This window comes from Triturus cristatus, chromosome 8 (genome assembly GCF_964204655.1).
Source record: "Triturus cristatus chromosome 8, aTriCri1.1, whole genome shotgun sequence".
NCBI lineage: Eukaryota > Metazoa > Chordata > Amphibia > Caudata > Salamandridae > Triturus > Triturus cristatus.
Genome location: NC_140591.1, coordinates 1296622972 through 1296644962, shown reverse-complemented (window position 1 = coordinate 1296644962; position 21991 = coordinate 1296622972).

Here is a 21991-nt window from a genome sequence, read left to right as displayed (position 1 = left end):
AGCACTATGCAAGTGAGGAGTGCAGACATGCACTACAGCATGCTCTGCATGGGAGACATGAGCCATTCCCCCCCCCCTGGGACCCACTCTAAAGTACATTGCATGTCTGTCACACCCGGACACAATGCCAGAAGTGACAGTCACAAAAAAAGGGGCACAGTCTAAGCTAGTGGAGTCAGCACGCACCTGCTCCCCTGGTCTCCCATACAGGCTGGGGTCCTGTGGGAGGATCACATCCAGCAATGCCATATTCTCCTCCAGGGTGAATGGCTGGGCCCTCTCCACAGACCTGGACATGGTGCCAGAGGAATCACAAGAAGCAGCAGTGGTGTGGAATGAAAGGTTGTGCAGGCAAGTGCTCTCTCATGGGACCTGGCTGCCTTATATTGGCCTTGCTGGCCTGTTTCATTTACAGGAGTACAGAGTGATTGGTCAGTCTCATTTGCATCCTACGTTTCCTCCAATTCCTTTAAACCTTCCCCAGTGAGGGCATTTGCATGATTCAAAAATTGAGCATGATGTCAAGTCAACAACCACTTGGCAACATTGTATATTGTCTCCAACCGACTCTTGCTGGCCACCTGATGAATGATTTGAACTGGAAACTCGGTCTCCATGACAACCAGCATGCATTTAGGCCCTTATACTTGTCCCTCATGTGTCCCCTATGTAATTTCACTATACACACACAGGTACGGTGCGTTCCACGCCCCTAGGGCACCACTACTCCAGTGATACAGTCCGTACACGGGTGTGTAGGGGCCGTATCACTATGGTAGTGTTGCTGTACGCGTATGCCATAGGGATCCGGTCCATACACGTGTGTGTTGGGGCCGTATCCCTATGGCGTACGCCTACGGCTACACTACCATACTGATACGGACCCTACACACGCGTGTACGGACCGTATCACCATGGCGTACGCGTACGGCTACACTACCATAGTGATACGGACCCTACACACGCGTGTACGGACCGTATCACCATGGCGTACGCGTACGGCTACACTACCATAGTGATACGGACCCTACACACACGTGTACGGACCGTATCACCATGGCGTACACATATGGCTACACTACCATAGTGATACGGACCCTACACACGCGTGTACGGACCGTATCACCATGGCGTATGCGTACGGCTACACTACCATAGGGATACGGACCCTACACATGCGTGTACGAACCGTATCACCATGGCGTACGCGTACCGCTACACTACCATAGTGATACGGATCCTACACACGCATGTACGGACCGTATCACCATGGTGTACGCGTACAGCTACACTGCCATGGTGATACGGACCCTACACACGCGTGTTCAGACTGTATCACCATGGCGTACGCGTACGGCTACACTACCATAGTGATACGGACCCTACACATGCCCTCAGAGCGTGTGTACGGTGCGTTTCACAGCTTACACTGGTGACAGGCGGCACACAGAAAGGAATTGAGCTGTCATACTTGGCCAAGGCTGGACATCAAGTCATTGTCAGTGCAGTCCTACATGTCTCGGGCCTAGGTGTGTCAGGCTGTGATGTGGCACAAATCTCCTCATGTTTGAACCCAATAGATGTGTGATGAGCTGTGTACACATGTCATGTGTGATGGTGCACTATGTGCCACACATCCCCTTCACACCTTTGACATGTGTGCATGTAGTACAGACTTGTTGAGCAATGCATCACTGGCATGGCACAGTCGCCAACACCCGCAACTGTCCCCTGATGCCAGGTACACGGATAATGACACCTGACATGTGACTACCGGCGTTGCACGATGTGAGTATGTCATGTGTGTGTCATGTGTTCCCATAAGCTTGCTGTTGGTGTTCCGTCAAATGCATCTGCAGTTGCTGCATCCAACATGTGCATGTGTGTGGATGGGCATGGCACACTATTATGCACACCAGGACACATGTGGAATCAGACATAACGTGTGTATGTATGCATCGAACATGGACTTGCGAGACAAGGACATATCTGCGTAGTATCAATGTATGTGTGATCAGTCTTGACATGTACCCCTTTATGGCAAGGTGTGTGGTCTGTCCCTTTTTTCAGGGACATGTGACCTGTGCCTCTAGTGTTCCGCAACCTGTCTGTATGATAAACATCCTTCTTCTGCACACATGTGGATGTCTGTCACTCCTGTAATGCGTCTGCCTGTTCACTTACACTGGCCCACAGCTAGTTTCATGCCATGTCATGTTGAGCTTGTGAATCCACGTTTGTAGCTGGCTCTTGGTAGGAGTGTCACCTGCCTGGCATACGTGTCCAGGATATATTGCACAGACCTGACTCTGCATGTAGCATATGTGTATTGGCTGTTTAACATGTGCTCAGTACATTGACATTGTTGTTGCACTGTACTCACTCTTCGTTGTCCCTTTCAAATTACTGCAGGGCTCCGCCTCTCCCCCGACCAATGCCAGACTTGGCTGCCCTGAGGGAACGTGACTGTATACGCCGCTACTGCTTCACCCAACGGTTGATTCTGAACTTGACAGCAAGGCTGGCACCACACCTCCAACCGCTACACAGGTATCCTACTGCACTGACACCCATAATGAAGGTGATGGCAGCCCTACATTTCTTTGCCACGGGTACTTTTCAAGAGACCATAGCTCATGTTGGCGGCATGTCCCAGACCATGGTCAGCCGTGTCCTGCATGATTTTGTAGAGGCCATGTTGGTTCACCTGGATGAGTGTATTCATTTCCCAACTCCTGAGCAGTTGACAGGTGTCAAGGGTGACTTCTATGCCCTGGGAGGGATGCCCCATGTCATTGGGTCTATTGATGGGACACATGTGGCGTTGGTACCACCACAGGCACAGGAGGTAGCCTATAGAAACAGGAAACATTACCACTCCATTAATGCCCTTGTGGTGTGTCTTGCTAACATGGTGATTTCCCATGTCTGTGCTCGTTTTCCAGGATCAGCACACAATGCCTACATCATGAGGCGTAGCAGGGTGCCTGAAATGATGCTGCAGCTGCGCAACGAACGAGCATGTCTTGTTGGTGGGTATACTCTGTTACTCCTGTATTTAGCGTCATCTTTCTGTCTTACTGCTTCTCCTGACCCACTTCTGTCCATGATGTTTCCATGTAGGCGACTCTGGCAATCCCAACATGCCATGGCTGATCACGCCTCTCCGCAACCCCAGAACGGCTGCCGATCACCGGTACAACAACGCCCATGGGCAGACCAGGCGAGTGAGAGAGAGGACCTTTGGCCTCCTGAAGAGCCGATTCAGGTGCCTCCACAAGACCGGCGGCGCACTCCCATATGCACCGGTGATGGTCTGCAAACTCTTCCTCGTGTGCTGCATGCTGCACAACATGCAGTGGAGAAAGCTGTGCCACTCATCCTGGATCCGGATTAGTAGGAACATCCACCCGTGGAGGACGAGGGGCTTGGTGACTAGGCAAGTGATGTTGAGGAGGAGGAGGAAGAGGACATCCGGAGTCGGCTCATACGCAACTTCTTTGCTTAGTGGTGAGTTGCAGTGTCTGAGTGTGTACGCATTGTGCCTTGTGTGGCATGTGTTGCAATGTGTGGGTCCATCTGCATGTATGGCAAGAGGTGTGTTTGGATGTGTCACTCGAGTGATGGTGTAGTAAAAGAATGTCTTTCCTGAGACACTGTTTTCACCCAGCATGTTGACAACCTTATACGTGCCGAGTACATGCCCATGCATGCGGATGTGCTTCTTTTGGCTCACTTCTTGTTAGGCCTGGGCGGTAAATTCCGTTCCGCTCGCGGAATTTGCGGAATTCGGGTAATTTTGCGTTCCGCGAAGAACGCGAAATTGCCCAAAATTCTGCTTTCGCCGACTTCGCGAAATTTTTTGCTTGTTCGCGTTCTCACAATGCGTGTTCGTGAGATATTTCTCCCCGAGCACGCAAACAGTGATTGTGAACAGGAAAAAAGCATTGCGAACAAGCAATTCCGCGTGTTCGCGGAATTTCTGCGTGTTCGCGGAGATTTTTGCCGTTTTGCGGATATTTGCGTAACGCGATTACGCAAATTCCGCCCACCCCTACTTCTTGTGTGTCTCTCATCCCCAGGTATTTGCGCATGCTGTCTGCTGGTGGCATTGTTGTGCTCCTGCTATTCCTCATGAATACAGCAACGTGTGCTGAATCAGCGTAACATGCACAGACATGTCAAAAATTCACCTTAGGGTAAGGGATGCACCACAGCTTTTTGGGTGTGCTATTTGTTTGGAATGTGTGTACACTGCTCCTGTTCATGTTTGGTTACTTAGCATACATGTAGAATCACCATGGGGCACATGACATGGAGCTGGATTCACCTGAATTTATAGTCACACTTGGTGACAGTCATCTGTAATGTGATTGTGGATTGGGATGAAGGCATCAATGTGTGTAACACTGCCCTCGGAAACATACGGGATGCACCAGGTTGACATAGTGTGGGACATCCCTATTAGAGGCTCAATGGTGAATAGCAGCCTCTCCGTGAGCAGCACGGGGTGTTTGCCTCAAACCCGTCACTTGTGTGCCAGTTCTATGGATTTCCTGCATCTGTGGTGCAAAGGGGGGGGGGGGCAGTGTAGGTTCCACATGTTCATCCACATGACCTGTGCATCTGTTGATATAGATGCATTTGCCTTCCGGCAAAAATGACTAATAAAGGTGTCCCTCAGCCTCCAAGGTGCCTCATCTCTGTCAATGCAGGTCTCTTGCCACTGTGCATGCGGCATGTCTGGCATAGTTGTCACAGATTGTGCATATGAGTCTATGTGTAGAGTAGCAAGATGCAAGCTGTTTATCAGGGATTGTGATATGTATTGTGCATGATGTACATGGCTGTGTAGGTATTTTGGCATCTCAGTCCCCACAACAGCCACTTTGCTGCATGTGCATCCATTGTCTGTGTGTGTGCCATGTTGAACCAGACACTCCTTCCTTCTCATACACCTTTTGCAGTAGTCCTTTCTGACATGCTTGTGTTTGTGTGCAACTTGTGGCATGGTTTTCAGGACATGGCGCCTGTTGCTGCAGGCCCTGCAGCAAGGACACACAGAGTTTCTATATTTGCCCTCACACACACGCCTCTAAGACGCACCCCCCTTCCTCCCTCCACCCATTCATTTTGGTGTAATCTGCTTGTGTGTGACACAGTTGCGGTGGGAAAGGCTGGACCGTCTGCACATGCTACGTGCACATTGCACGTGCCTCATGTCCTTGCATGTGCCACATCACGCTACACCATGATGTTGAGGCTACCCACCAAGCAATGTCCATCCAATACATCTGTTGCATGCACTCAGGCATGCACTCATCACCCACACTACACCTTTGCATAATGAGTGTGCAACTCCAACTGCCTATACAGCGCTGGCACGCCTTCCAGGCCCTGTCACACCAACCATGTCATGTCCCTCCTACTCCCCACCGGCTCTGTACCCCAACAAGGCCATGGGAGTGGTACTCCAGGCCTCTGCATGTAGTATGGTGTCGTTGTGGGACACATGGCACAGGTATCATGTCTCAGCGTGTCAGTCTACAATGTGTCCAGGATCCCCCTCTACACCGTGACATGCACACTGCATCTCATCATTATCTGGTGTCCCATTGCCAGCCAGGTGCTCCTCACCCTCCCCAAAGATGCAGTCCTTGCCAGTTCTCATATTGAATAATGCATGGTATCCATTGGCAGATGGCTGAACATCGGCCATCTGATGCTAGACTTGTTCACGACTGAGGTGTTCATCTGCGGATTGTCCCCTTACAGCTGGGTCAACTGCTTGTTTCCCACCCGCAAGGGCCCTGCACAGGCACACAGTGTCCACGCACACAAGCTGGTGTGCATCATGGATTGCTTGCTCACATGTGCTATGCAGAACACCAGCATCTGTACCTCAGGCTTCAGCACACTTTGCATTATGCACAAGATCCACAGTTCGATCCACCTCAAGGCAAGACAGACCATCCCCCAGGTCAACTACAACATCCGTGTCTAATCCTACCCTGCACTCTACGGAGAAGTACGTTACAACTTCCATGATACTTGTCCACATCCAGGGTGCATCTGCACAGCTCTACTTCAACATCCGGCAACATAGCCATTTCACCATCCAACAGAGATAGGTGCAATGGATCACTGTCAGCTGCAGGATGACCTTCACAATCCACGCCCACACTCAGGATGCAGCCCACGACCACGACCCCAGCACAACCTTGTGGCACTGTCATCCAAGACCCCATTGTGCCATCTCTATGCATCCAACCTTGGCCTGGCCACCATTCTCCACATCCACCTGACTCCAGCATGCAGGACATAGTTCTACCACCTGGCTACACATACCTGGGACTCCCACCCCTGGACACTCCACATGATCCCTGACTTCTGCACATGACTGTTGCTCTTCGAAATAGGTCTGTCCGCACAGTTGTGCAGGCACCCCCTCAGCTGGTTGGGCCCAGCACGGGTGAGTATGGTGCTCCATGTCTGTATTGGATGATACATTGTGACCCATGTGTGTCCTGTGCCAGACTCAGACCCCAGGGTATGCATGGTTGGAGTTACTTCTCGTGATTTTTATGATTTTTATTAGTGGTGGGGTACATGTTTGGGGGGATGTAAAGAGGTGCTCGCCGGGGGTCTGTAATCCAAAGTTCACAGGGGGAGTTGGGATCCTTGCCATTGGAAGTCATCCGAGTCCATGCCACAGTCTTTGTCAACATTGGTCAGACAGTGACCAGCAAGTCCATGTGGCAGAGAATGTCATTGGATGAGGTGCTGCTGTTGCGCCAGAGGGCCAGGTGCCAGGCCAGGTGGCCTGGGAGATGGTGATGGTCCGCTGACTCTCACGGTCTTTTGCATGGACGACCCACCTTCCTCGAGGGACCCTCAGAAGCAGGCCATGACGATGTCTGTGGTGTTCCGTCGGACGAATCCTCCTCCTCCTGATCCCTCCCTGTGGCTGGTGTTGATCTTCGCCTGGTGGCACAGGGAGGGTTGCCCATGTTTTCGGCAATCCGACGGAGTGAACGGCTCATGTCCGTTAGCACCGCCACGAGCTCAGCCTGTCTTGCCTCCATCCGTCCTTGGTGTTGCTGTTGACTGGCATATTGCTCTGCCTGCATGTTCTTAATCTCATTGAGGGTCTCCACTACCTGGCTGATGCCCCTGGTGTCACGCCGGTATGTGTCCAGGATGTTGCGGACGTGTGACATAACGGGTTCCTCAGCTGTCTGGTCAGGATCGCGCCTCCGCCATCCTCCACTCCCACCACCCCTGCCCACTTGAGCCTGGCCTGCCGTTGTGGGCACATAGGGTCTCCGGGACCCCTGAGGGATGGCATTTGCAGGGTCGCCTGCCTCCTCCTGGGTGCCCGGAGTTCCTTGTCCCTCCTGGTCAGACTGGCTGCGTTGTTGTGTGGGAGCAGGGCTCCTGTGTGTATCCTGGGATGTGGCAGGAATGGGGGTGGTGGTTGGCACAGTTGTACCTGACGCAGGTGCTGCAAGTGCTTGGGCACCAGAGGGGCCAGGTTGGTTGGGGTCATCCACGGTGTGGTGAGAGTCGTCGCTGCAGGTGGGATCATCGTCACGCCGAGCCTGGTCCTGTGATTCTTCCCCCCCAGTGTTGGGGGGGGATCGACGACGTTGCCCTGTGTGTGAGAGAGAGACAATGTTAATGGTGTTTCATGCGTCATCCATGTTTCATACATATTCAAGTTGGCACAGTTCCTCTGGGTAGTTGGATATGTCTAGCATTCCTCTCACAGTGCACTTGTGGATGGGTATGTTGCGGGGGACAGATTGATATGTACTCCTGGTTATTTGGCCTGTCTAATGAGTGTTGGGATGCTTATTTGGCTATGGATTGATCTTGTTGTGTCACATATCCATTGTGGGAGTTCCAATTTGCGTTGGCTGCCCCGGGGGTGTGTGCTTGTGTAAGGGGGGGGGGGGGGTGTGACTGGGCATGCTTTCGGGTGTGGTGTGATTTGTCATTGGGTCTACCAGGTGATGTGTCTATCCCCTCATGGTGCATGCTGGCATGACAGTGAATGTGAGTTCCTGTGGTAGGTAGGTGGCATGTGGAGTTGGTGTTTGAGTGTACAGTGGTCACAGGTTTGCCTTGTGCTGTCTACAGCAGGGCCAAGTGTCATCTACCTTGTCTGTACTTGGCAAGTCCCTGTGCATTGTGCATGGTGCATGGGTATGTTCCTTGGCCACAGCTTTCAATACTTTTCCTATGTGTGACACACTCTTTGTCGTTGCATCATTTTTGAACGCAGTGAGCAGTGTAGCGAGCGTACGTAGCGAGCGCTGCAGAACCGACTTACGTGTTGCACTGTACGTGGCCAAATGGTGCTTTTTCATATCTATTGGAGAATGCAGGTAGGTAACTTATGCATTTGTGACTGGGTTCTAACAAACACAGTGAGTGGATATACTGGGTGTAAGGTTAGGTTTGTGCCTGCAGCAAGGATCGACTCGTGCACAGTTTGACACATGGCCCAGTGCTTTCCAAACGAATATGGGGTGTTTCACGCACTGCCAGACCTTGTCAACATGTACACAGTCCACCTGCTGATGAGCGGACATGCCCACACCACCCAAGGGTGATTTTGTCTCCCTCTGTCTCCCTCTCTCCCTCCCTCTGTCACCCTCTCCCTCCCTCTGTCTGTCTCCCTCTGTCGCCCTCTGTCTCCCTCTCTCTCTCTCCCTCTCCCTCCCTCTGTCTGTCTCCCTCTGTCTCCCTCCCTCTCTCTCCCTCTCCCTCCATCTGTCTGTCACCCTCTGTCACCTCAGCCCAGCTTCCTGGGCACACACACTTTGCAGGTCTTTCAAAGGCCATTGGCTTGTTCATGTGGCTTTGTTTAGAATCTCCCAGCCGCCATTGGGCAGAGTGTCTCTGAGTCTGCGCTGCTGCGGTGGTGTGTGCTGACACTATTTCACAGTGATGCCTCTTCATTAGCTGCTGTTATGTGCAAATTGGGCCTTCATACCCATGTCATCCTGCATCGTGGCCGCCATTTGCGGGCGACACAGTACAGTGTCGGGACACACTGTTTGTATAGCTCTGCCCTAGGCCATATGGGCTGAGGGCATTGGTGTCTGCTTCTGAGTCGCACAATGTGATTTTGGAGGCCCCCCCTCCCGGCATCACGGACATCCTGTCTTGTGTTGGTGTTTTGTGTGGCCTGTGACTTGGCATGGCCTTGCTTGGTGCATGGGGCATGGAGCCGCTAGTGGCATGTGCGTGTTTTTGGAGTGTGGTTGTGTCCGGTGATGGCTTTGGGGTAGTTGCGTGCATTATTGTGAGTTGGGTTGTTGATGCGGTTCCCCCCATGTGGGGTGAGTTGTTTGTGTACTCACCAGGATCGGCGACTCCTTCTACTCCGTGTACTCCCACCGGCGGCAGCGTGCGCATCACCTTCTCCTCCCAGGGATGGTAGTGTACCGGTCTGCGGGGCAGGCCACCTCCAGTGATGTTCCCCTGGTTGTATTCGTCTGTAATTTTGCGGCAGACCGTCCTCCGCAGATCGAACCACCTGGCTTGACATTCATGCCTGGTCCTTCTGATGGGCGCAACAGCATTCACCCTCTCGATGATCCTCTGCCACATGGCTGATTTAGCTGCTACGCTGGTCTGTCTGACCAATGTTCCAAAGAGCTGTGGCTCGACTCTGATGATTTCGTTGACAAGGATCTCCAGCTTGTCTGTGGGCATGGTGTGGGGTGTGGGTGTGGATGGCTGTGTGTGTGTGTGTGGTTGTGAAGGTGTGTGTGTGAATGTGATGAGGGGGTTTTTCTGAAGGTGGTTGTGTGAAGGTGTTCAAGTGTAAGGTGTAGTAAAGGTTCAAGTATGGTGTTGTGGGTTGTCTGTTGGGTCTGGCAGCAGTGGGTCTGTTGCAAAGGCTCATGGTTTGTGTGTGTGGGCCCTTTTTATTGGTCCATTTGTGGGTGTGGCTGTGTTTGAACTTTGGGTGGGTGTGTTATAAGGAGTGGTTGTGCTTTGGGCCTCTGTTTACTTGTTTTGCTGTTGAAGGTCAGTGTATTGGATGTATTTGGGCTTGTTGGACGTATTTTGTGGTGTTGTGCGATTCTAATTGACTCTCCTTGTGGTGTTTTGCAGTTTCCTGGTTCAGTACGTGTGTTTTTCGCGTCTGTGAGGTGCGTACATCGGCCATGTTGTTGTACAGTGCTCACATTTGCTATGGTTTGTACGACTCGTACATGCGCAAGGCTGGGTGAGGGTGCTGGGGTATGGGCCTGGGGTAGGGTGCGTACAGGCACGGGCAGGGTGTAGGGGCCTGGGGGTACATGCCGTACATACGTGAACTGAGGGTACGGCGCGTACATAGGGGGGCTTGGGGTACGGCACGTACATACGGGGTGCTGGGGGTACGGTGTGTACGCCCACCCCCGTATGGACGGTGCGTACCCCCACCTCTGTCTGGACGGTGCGTACCCCCTGCCCCCGTATGTAAGCACCGTCCCCAGCACATACCCCCAGCCCCCGTATGTACGCGCAGTACCCCCAGCCCCCGTCTGTACGCGCTGTACACCTGGCCCCCCGTATGTATGCGCCATACCCCCAGCCCCCCCGTATGGACGGTGCGTACCCCCACCCCCCAATGGACGGTGCGTACCTCCACCCCCCTATGGACAGTGCGTACCCCCACCCCGTAGGTATGGAGCGTACCCCCACCCCCGTAGGTACGCTGCGGACCCCCAGCGCTACGCGCTGGGGGTCCGCACCGTACATACGGGGGTGGGGGTACGCTCCGTATCTACGGGGTGGGGTGGGGGTACGCTCCGTACCTATGGGGGTGGTGGTACGCTCCGTGCCTACGGGGGTGGGGTCAGGGTGCGCTCCGTACCTACAGGGGTGGTGGTACGCTCCATACCTATGGGGGTGGGGGTACGCTCCGTACCTACGGGGGTGGTGGTACGCTCCGTACCTACAGGGGTGGGGGTACGCTCCGTACCTACGGTGTGGGGGTAAGCTCCGTACCTACGGGGGTGGGGGTACGCTCCGTACCTATGGGGTGGGGGTATGCTCCGTACCTACGGGGGGTGGTGGTACGCTCCATAGCTACGGGGGTGGAGGTACGCTCCGTACCTACAGGGTTGGGGTGGGGGTACGGCGCGAACATGGGGTTGCTGGGGTACAGCGCATACGTGGGGGTTTGGGCTGGGGGGTGTTCGGCACGTATGTGGGCACATGTTTGGACGTCTCCATGGTTGCCATGGGAGTTCGCTCCGGACGGTGTTTTTTCCATACGGTTGTGCATTCGAACGGACGGGACGGATCGTACTTGCGCGCTCGGACTTCAGTTTACCGAATCATACATAAAACTGTCTGGGGACGTGTCGGACACTGTTTCCGACCCGAGGACATGTCAGGGAATTTTCACAATGCGATTCGTATGGATTTTTTAACATACGAATCGTACTTGCCAGTTTGTACGGGACTTGTACGATTCGTACGTAAAAAAATCCGGATACGATTCGTACGGGGAATATTTTTACCGGATCAGAATCGGCACCTATGTTTAGGTGCTTGCCAGTTGTTCTCCTCAATCTTGCAGTTGAATTGATACAGTGTCCCTGAACAATTACCTTACATGGATCCCATTCTATTAATGTGCTAGATACTGTATCATTGTTTTCCCTGAAATAATGTTGGATCGTATTTCTCAGTGTTTTTCTGAGGATCTGTTCTCATGCATACTTCCTTGTAGCCTCTATATGGTCATGGCCGTTTGCTGCCTACCTCAGGCCAATGTCTGCAGGAGGGGTGTGTTAGATTTGGGGATCTCTAGTTGGCTGAGGTAGGTACCTGTGACCAAATATGGACCCTTGCGTCTTTTCAGGGTAAGGGGGTACACCTCTAAAATAACCCCTGCTCACCCCTTGGTAGCTTGGCACGAGCAGACAGGCTTATCTCAGAGGCAGTGTGTTAAGCATTTGTGGACACATGCAGTAATACAGTGACAACACTACAGATGGACACCACACAGGTTGTATTATAAAAAATAAGTATCTTTATATAGGCTTAACACAAGACCACAAACGGCAAAAATCCACAATACTGTACTTTAGAATGGTAGAAATAGCTTAGTTCTCTTTAGATGGTAAATGCAACACTTTACATTCAATGTACCTTTGGATGCGTAACGCTAAACAAACAAGGGTTGCAGGGAAGGTGATGCATCGGTGATTCATCGGTTCCTTACACGCAAGAACGGTGATGCGTTTGTTCCTTGCTTCGGGGAAGGTTATGCATTGGTTCCCTACTGCTGCATAGGGGACGATGATGCATCAGATCTTCACTGCGTCGTGAGGTGATGCGTCGGTTTCTTATTGCTCTTCTGTGGCGATGCAACTAGCAACACTGCGATGCAATGACGACCTGGTGCAATGAACAAAAACAGCATCTTCTTGATGTTGCGACAACGAAGGGGTGATGCGTGCATGCCCAATAGCCGTGTGGCGACTCAGTGAATCTTCTTGAGCCGCGACAGGCCCTGCGACATGCTTCTCTGGTGATGCGATGGCATCTGCTGCGATGGCGACACTCTTCTCCAGCGATGCGGGGTGCTTCGGCGATGCGATGGCGTCAGCGGTGGCACGCTTCCTCAGCGATGTGACGACAGCTGCTGCGGCAGCGACACGCTTCTCCAGTGATGCAACGGCGTCTGCTGCGATGGTGAAGCACTTCTCCGGTAATGCGAGGCACTTCGGCTATACGATGATGACAGCGGCGGCGCACTTTCTCGGCGATGCAGCAACTACTGTGGCAGCGACACGCTTCTTCGTCTTGAGTCTCGCTTCCAGCTCCCAGTGACACACAGTCTCTCAGATGGCCCAGCTCAATAGCAGGCACTTCAGATTCCCAGCAAGGGAACTCAGGGGAGCTGGTTGGTGAAGTCTTGCATCCCAGAGACTTCAGGCAGGAGGCAAGCTCTTGTTCAAGCCCTTGGAGATCTTCTACCAAGTTGATGAAAGTAGCACAAAGTTCTTTCTCCTTTCTTTGGCGATCAGGTAACCACTGCAGGCCAATCTTCAACCAGCACACTGCATAGGAATAGTCTCCGCCTGCAGTCTCTCTCTCTCTGGTTCCTCTCCTCAGCAAAGGTTCTTCTTTTTTCCCAGAAGTGATCTAAAGTTCTGGGGTCTGGGTCCACCTTTTTATACTCATATTCTCTTTATTCTCTGAAGGCAGAGAGGCCTTTGCCTAGTCCAAACCAGTTCTGGTCAGTCTTGGAGCACTTTGTTTACAGGACTCCTTCTCTCCTTTGACAGTGTGGGCCAGGGACATCAGACGCACCACAGGAGGTGTAGCCAGCATTGTGGAGGGAAGGCACAGCCCTATTCAGACCCAGGTGCAACTCCTCCCACCACTCTCCATGTAGATCTCTCTTTTCAGCCTTGTGCTGACTCACCCTGTCTCCTGGAATCCCCCAACCCCTGTCACTCAAACTTCAGACATGGAATACCCAACCTAGCAGAGGCAGGCCTCGATGGTTAGGCAAGAAAATACCTACTTTCTAAAAGTGGTATTTTCAAACACAGAATGTTAAAACCAACTTTACTAAAATATGTATTTTATCATCCTGAGTTCAGGCATACTAATCTCAAATTTCTACCATGTTCCCTGGGTCAGTTAGGATTATAGGATGTTATAATCAAACTGTCCATTCTGGCCTATGGTGAACAAGTAGCCTAGTAATAATGAAAAACAAAAATGGCTGTAATTCACTATTAGGACATGCCACACACATCAGGGCATGTCCTACCTTTTACTTACAATGCACCCTGCCCTTGGGCCTACCTTAGGGGTGCCTTATATGAAGAAAAGGGAAGGTTTAGGGACTGGCAAGGGGGTGCACTTGGCCAGTCAACATGGCAGTACCAGACTGCACATAGGCTCTGCAATGGCAAACCTGAAACACACTTTACAGGATGCTTCTGTGGGGGGCACAACTAGTGCTACAAGCCCACCAGCAGCATTTGATTTACAAGCCCTGGGCACCCATGGTGCACCGTACTAGGATCTGACAGGTAAACTAAATAAGCCAATCATGGAGTCACTAATCCATACATCAAGTTACAATAGGGTGAGCATATGCACTTTACCACTGATCAGCAGTGGTAAACTGCCCAGATTCTTAAAACAGCCAACAACATGTCAGAAAAAATACAGGAGAAGGCAACAAGTTCAGGGATGACCCTGGAAAAAGGGTCAAGTCCAACAGGGTGTATGATATCATATTGATTTCCCAAAATATTCTGATGTTAATAATTTTAGGTTGTATGTCCTGTCGGCTTAGCATTCTGTCTACACAGTCATGGACAGCATGCACGTCGAGTAAAATGAATACTCCCAGTACCCGGGGCATTCAATGCAAAGTGTTGACTAGGTTCCATTGTGTTGCCCAGTTCACAAGAGCTTGTGAAGTTCTCTCAATTAATATCCCTAAGAGTGGGAGCAATCTAGGTGGTAACTGCATTGGTATGTGTGGCATTCAAAGTCTCCCACCAGAATTAGTTTTGTTATTGGCCAGCTGCATACTTCCCAAGAAACAGCTCCCTGAAAGGCACCCGGATCTGTATTTGATGCATATATGCTGCCAATGACTGAACATCAGTGAACTCAGTGAACCCTTGCTAGTGTATAACTATCCTCCAGATGTATGCAAGTGCCAAATGGTTTATATGGGATGAGGCACCCATGATATAGGATGAGTATCTAGTTGCTATGATTTGGCCTCTTCATTTACATTGGAGTTTGAGTGCCTCATGCCTCGTAAACTGGATATCTTGGTGCATGCCTCTGAATTTTCAGGAAGGATGCACTTTAAAGTTATTGATGCTGGATCCCATTTAGATAACATTCAATTTCATTAATGTATATCTGTTAAGGAGATAATTTTTGTGGGTTGGTATTGGGGTTTGTTCACCTACTTGAATTTTGATTCATGGTTTGCACTATTTCCCCCTTCTCTGCAGGAATACAGGTGCCATCGTATGTATTAGACCTGGCATCCTTGGTGTGGTTTCCCTCCTAAATGTTTGCCTTAAGACCTCCTGTTTGTGCTAGCTTCGTTTTCGCTTGGCTTAGGAGTAACCAGTGCTAAAGTGAGTGTTCTCTTTCCCTAAAACATGGTAAGATTGGCTATACCCAATTGGAATGTTTAACTTACTAGTAGTCCCCTAGTAAATTTGCATTACATGTGTCTAGGGCTTGTAAATTAAATGCTACTATGAGCCTGCAACACTGGGCGTGCCACCCACTTAAGTAGCCCTTAAAACATCTCTCAGGCCTGCCATTGCAGAGCCTGTGTGTGCAGCTTAAACTGTCATTTCAACCTGGCAAAATAAACCTTATGCCAGGTCCAAACCTTCCTTTTTAATACACATGATAACCCCTGCGGTAGGCCCTGGACAGCCCCAAGGGCTGAGTGCGGTGCATACAAAATGTTGGACATGTACTTTTATGATTTGCATGTTCTGGTAGTGAAAAGCTCTTACATTTGTTTTTCACTACTGCAAGGCCTTCTCTCCTGTAGGAATGCATTGGAGTTGCCTTATTACATTTTATAAGGGTATTTTCAAATCATGTTTGGTGTCTCTTGAATCCTAATTGAAAATTCTAACTAGTCCAATTATAAATTACAACTCTGAAAATTGCATTTTCTTGACTTAGCCATTTGGTGCCTGCAGCCGGTCTTTGCCCCCATTTATGGGTGTAGTTGTCAGGTGGGCTTTGTGTATTTCTCCTAGACAGATATACAATAGGAGTTTAGGTTTTACTGGAAGGGCTGCCACTGGCAGCATAGGAGGGAGGAGCTTGGCCCAGCCTCTCTTACACCTCAATAGGCTGCGTCCTGTCTCCAAACAAAGGGCTGCATACCCCTTTCAGTTAGTCAGCAGCTAGGACCGGAAGGCAGGGTGTCTGTGAACTTTGAAAGCATACCTCTTGAAATTTTTCCTCCTTTCACAGGCACAAACTGTGAATAAATAAGGACATCAGACACCACCACTTCAATACACTCTGGACCTGTGGATACTCTGTCAGGACTGTTATGCTGCTACAAGGACTGTCACTCTGCAGGACTGCAGCTCTGAAGGAGCTGGTGCCCTGCTATGCTGTGCTGACCTGCTGCCCTCTTGCCTGGGTGTGAAGGACTGGACCTGCATCTCTTGAACCCAAATCCCAGAGTGACTCCAAGAGCTAGTTGGCTGGCCATCTGATATGACAACTCAGGGACACAACAGGCTTCCAACAACCTTGCTTCTGCACCTAAACTCTGCCCTCTGTGAGTCTATCCTGCCAAGTGGTGCCACCCCAGTCCTGGGCCCTTGGAAGTGGGCTGATAGTGCTTTGCCAACCGGTGTGGGTCTAGCGGAGAAACCCCGAGCAGAATTGATGCATGGATTGGACCCATCACAAAGACCCGAATCTCTGCCGCAGTACGCATTTCCTTCGGAACTACCATTGCATGATGCATCCTCCACGCAGGCCCTCATATCTCCTGGCGATGAAGCTGGACTGTTCAGCGCAGCCTTACAGCTCTTCCGAACCAATACATCACCCCAACTGAGCACTGCATTCTTGATGCAGGACTTTGCATTGCAAGCCCCATTGATGAGATCCTCGATGTTGTCACAACAGGAGCTCACACCACAGCCTCGCTGCATCTCAGATCCCACAAATTGACTCAGCTGCATGGCGCATCATCGAGGCAGGTCCACACAATGCTCCGCAAACCAGATTTTATGATTCTCTGTTCAGCAGGCCTAACTGCACCCCTGCAGCCAGCCCATGCTCCATCGCAGTCAGCCTGAACCTTTGACTTTGTCCCGGTCCGACGGGACCTGATATTCATAGTTGGTGCTTTACACCTTTTGGCGCTATTTCCTCTAAAATATCTCCAGTTCTACTAATTGGATTTTTATCATTTTTGTGGTGTTTTAATTGTTGTATTAAGCTGTATATTTCTAACAGTATTTATTAATGTATTCTGTTAAAGTTTGTTCCAATTCCCATTCTCCTGGGTAGTGGTGTTAGTGCACTCCACCCATTGGGAATTACCATATTTTACCTGGTAGTTGGCAGATTTTTGCATTCTCTAGATGCATATGGTTTAGTTGCCCATAGGACTCTGCACACTTCGCTCCTGCTAAAAAGTGGTAAAGTGCTTGTGCTCTCCCTACTAAGATAGATTTAATTTACTTGTAAGTCCCTAGAATATGGCACAACATTCAATCAGGGTCTGTAAATTAAATGCTCCTAGGGGACTGCAGCACTCATTTCTACCAACTAAAGAAGCACTGTAAAACATGTCAACATTTGTACCATTGCAGCTTGGATGACCTGTTTTAAGCTGCCATTTCAACCTGGAAAATTTTAACTTTTGCTAGGCATAAACCTTCATATTTAATACTTATGAGCCACCACTGAGGTAGGCCCTAAATGAGCATAGGGCTGGGTGAATGGTATTTAAGAAGTAGGACATGTATATTTTAGGTTTTACATGACCTAGCATTTAAATACCTCCAGAGTTGTTTTTCACTGTAGCAAGGTTGGCTCTCCCATAGGGAATCAGTGGGTTATGTTATAACCACCATTTCCTTTAGGGTGCGCGTCTCTTGACGTCAGCACGCACTGCTGTGTGTGGAGCACGCACACATCCAGGTCATCGCGCAAGTGAGTCGCGCCGCTGCTTTAAAAAAGCGAGCGGCGCGAAAAGCAGGCACTTTTTGAATGCGGTGTGCCGGAAGAGTCGGGACGGAGTTCAGGTAAGGCTGCCTTGGGGACTTGGGGGCATGTGGCTGTTGGTAAAGAGCGGGGAAGATTGTGGGCTTTTGTTTAAGTATTGCTGTTAATCAGAGCCCCTTCACGGGCTGTGATTAACATCAAGACTTAAATAAAAGGCCACAATCGTCCCCGCACCGCGCTTTACTAACATAGGAGTAGAGCAAGTTTAAAAACACAGCGTGTACTTTCTGAAAGTACACGCTGTGTTTTTAAACTTGCTCTACTCTTCTGTTAGTAATGCGCGGCTGCAAGAGCAATTGTGGGCTTTTGTTTACGTATTGATGTTAATGGGTTGGAGGGGCAGTTTCATGGCCGGGGTAGAAGAGGTCTTACTCGGGAGTAGGAAGCTGCTTAACCTGCTGCAGAGGTTCCCTGGGCCTCCCGTCCACTGGTTGTACGGAAACGCTCACGAGGTATGCTGAAGAGACCAGTCCCTAATGTATGCTTTTTGTCTGTGAAACGCCTTAGGTGTTGGGCTTACTTTCTGCACACCTGTGGAATTAAAGTGAGAAGGGATGAATGCACTGAAGACTGAACGACATGCAGTGAGTGTGTCATCACGTTAGGTCACACAGGCAGCCATTTTGAATGTAGATGAATCAATGTTTGTGTAGGTGCCAAGATGCCAAGTAATTGAATAATGCGGAGCTATGTGCTGACCTATACAGATATCCAGTACCATAACATAACAAAATAACACAGATGAGGCAGGAGCAAAAGCATACGTGTTGTCCTACATAGCTACATGTGTTTGATAATACTTTTCTCAAAAGGCATGCATTCCGTTTGTGATAGATATCATGCCCTGTAGTTTTTACACTGATTTGCACAAAGCCTCCATTTAACAACATGCAGTTCACATTTTCGAAACTGCTAGGTGGTCCAGTTCTGTTGTTAGGGACTTTGAATTTGGTATTTTTTTTTTTGCTCAGTGTATCAGTGTTCAGACTTCAGTTGCACGATTGCCGACCATTCACTATCTCATATAAATCTTATACCATAATTGTTGTTGTATTTAGCAAAATAAATCCTTAATAGATAAATATAAAGGAATGGGTTTCTGTCATTCCCTGCATCTATTCAGCTTCACGCAATTAAAAAAATGCATACAGCTCGACCAGAGAGGCCTTGCATCAGCCCTTGGCCTGTTCAGCTGCCATTCCCATTTTGTTACCTCCCACCACAGTACACAGCCCGTGAAGGGGCTCTGATTAACATCAATACTTAAACAAAAGGCCACAATCGTCCCTGCACTGCGCTTTACTAACAAAAGAGTAGAGCAAGTTTAAAAACACAGCGTGTACTTTCAGAAAGTACACACTGTGTTTTTAAACTGGCTCTACTCCTTTGACATCCATGACCACCTAGCTTTGTATGTGAAGATACTAGACAGCTGGAGGAGCAAGAACTATGCCTTGGAGTTACTTGAGGCCATCAATAGCGAAATACACTGTGAAGCTATGGCAGAAGTTCGGCACACTTTGTATCACACATTGATAATTGATGAGAGCACAGATATTTCTGTTACAAAAATGCTCATCCTGTACTTCAAGTTCTGACCTGTAACATCAACAGAGCACAAAACACAGTTTGGGGGCATAGTGAAGCTGACTAGTTGTAATGCTGAGGCTATCACTACGGCCATGAAAGAATTCTACACTGCCAATGAACTGGACCTCATGAAAATGGTCATGTTCACATCCGATGGTGAGTCTGTGATTCTGGGTAAGAATAATGGTGTAGACAGTCCTCAGTAATGTCTCCATCTCTTTAATCATTGGAACCCTCAACTAGATGAGGAATATATTGTTTAAGGCGTGTAGCCTTAAACAATATATTCCTCATCTAGTTGAGCAGCATTGTGTCGCTCATTGAGAAGATTTGGGTGTTGATGATGCCTGGAAGAGGGTTCCAATGATTAAAGAGATGGAGACATTACTGAGGACTGTCTACACTATGTTCTCCAGATCTCCTGCAAGGAAGTCCAAGCTGGATGAAATTGCATCGGTCACTGAATGTGAAGTGGTCTCTTTTGGACCACTGAATGAAGTCCGGTGGCTTTCTTTTTTTTTTTCACCAAGCAAAAAGCACAAAATTTATAAATACAATACAAATGTACAAACTTCTAGATTCGGAGGTAGAGAGTACAGATGTGCAAATACGCAAAGTTACCAATACGCAGTTCATAAAAATACTATACACAAAAGAAAAAAAAATTGCAAAGCAGCAAAGGAATACTCTAACATTATACTATTACTCAGCCAATCCCCAATCTTTCCCTATACCATTCTGAAATATATGCCCAGAACTCCCTCCTCCGTGCCTTACAACGTACCCCTCGACACGCATACAAGGCCTTTTCCTGATTGTATATTCCCAACAGTCTAGACAACCACATCTGAAAGTTTGGGGGTTCCGCATCTTTCCAGCGCGTGGTTAAGAGTATCCTATACACCGCTGCCCCTATAAATAGGGTATATGCTTGTTTCCTAACCAGGCCAAGGGAACAATCATATCCTAGAATAATTATGGTTGGTGTCGTCACCAAAAGCTGCCCGAATAATTCGCCATAAAACCATGATATCTCTTTCAATAGAACTGTCAACTTATTACAGTCGTATAGCATATGCTTAAGATCAGCCGACCCTTCCCCACATCTAGAACATTTATCATCGTTTCTCTTTCCCCAGCTATGCAGCTTTTCCGGGGTATAGTATAGATTATGAACCATTTTATAAAGTTGGGCCTTCAAATTAGTACTTAATGAAATATGCGCATGGGGGGGGCGTAAGGTGCAGATCGCCCTAAGAAAATTTCAGGGTGTGGCAAAAAAGCTGTCCAAGTCATGCAATGCAATAGGGGTGCGGGTAACGGAGATGGAGTCGCGAATTGTAACAGCAGAGGAAGAGATATCTACTACCCTGATGAAAAATGAATCCCATGAAGCACAGTTGATTGACATAAACTGGAAACTTGAAGAATTTGAAAATCGCCAGCGGCGAAACAATCTCCAAGTACTAGGCATTCCCGAGGGGGTCGAGGGGGGGGGATATTCGGGAATATATGTTGACCTTGTTTAAGGATACTCTCCCGGAGTTAAAAGACTGGAAATGGCATACTGAAGTACAACGTGTGCACCGATTCCCCTGTGTGCAGAAGCAACCCGGGAGGGAGGGAGCCTTCCCAAGGGCAGTCTTGGTCTATGTGGGTAATTACCTATTACGGCAGTTGATATATGAGAAGGCTAAACCAGAGGCAAAGCGAGTAAGAGGAGATATCTCATATTTTATATGCCCTGATTACTGTCACGCTACGGTTGAAAGGCGCTGGCGTCTTCGCAAGCTTATTAAATCGTTTCAAGATAAGAATGCCCAGGCCTATTTGAACAACCCAGCAAGACTTAAGGTTATAGTGGGGGGGTCAAACTTATTTTTTTTCATCAGAGATAAAAGCTAAGGAGTTTTTAGATAGCTTGTAGATAATTTTGGGGTGGAGACAGGAGAGTATATTAGGGTGGCATGCCTGCCTGACTGCTGTATCTATGTGAGATATTTGTCTTCACCTTAATTTGTGAGAAGGGTATAGGAAATGGGTCATACTGTTGGATGGGCTCTCAAATTTGTGTTCAACGACCATCATACACAGACTTTGTCTGTGCTTTACCAAATGGGTGGGGGGATGGGGAGTGGGTGGTGGGCTGGAGTGGGTGAGTGGGGTGGGGGGTCCAGGAGAGGTGGGGTTGGGAATGGGGGGGGGGATTGTTAAAGAAAGTGTATCTTTAAGAGTACGATTCAATAAAATTAAGTTTTTGAAAAAAATAAGGATTGAGGTAGTGAGGATCAGTAGCTATATAACACAGTATATTAAATTTGGGAAGAATTGGAAAGGCAGTAAGTTGGGACAATTCAATGTGAAATTATGGGGAGAGTAATGATTTGTATGATTAATGTAGCTGGGATGAACGATAGGGCTAAGAGAGAGCGTCTTCATAATTATATTAGATTATTTGATTACGATATAGAATGTCTCCAGGAGACACATATCCCGTGGGCCAGTAGAAGCCTTATTGACACCCTGGGCTATAAGACCGTGGTTTGTTTGTCTCAGACCTCTAAGATTAGAGAGGTGGCTATCTTGATGAAATCTGCACTGGGATTGGTTAAAA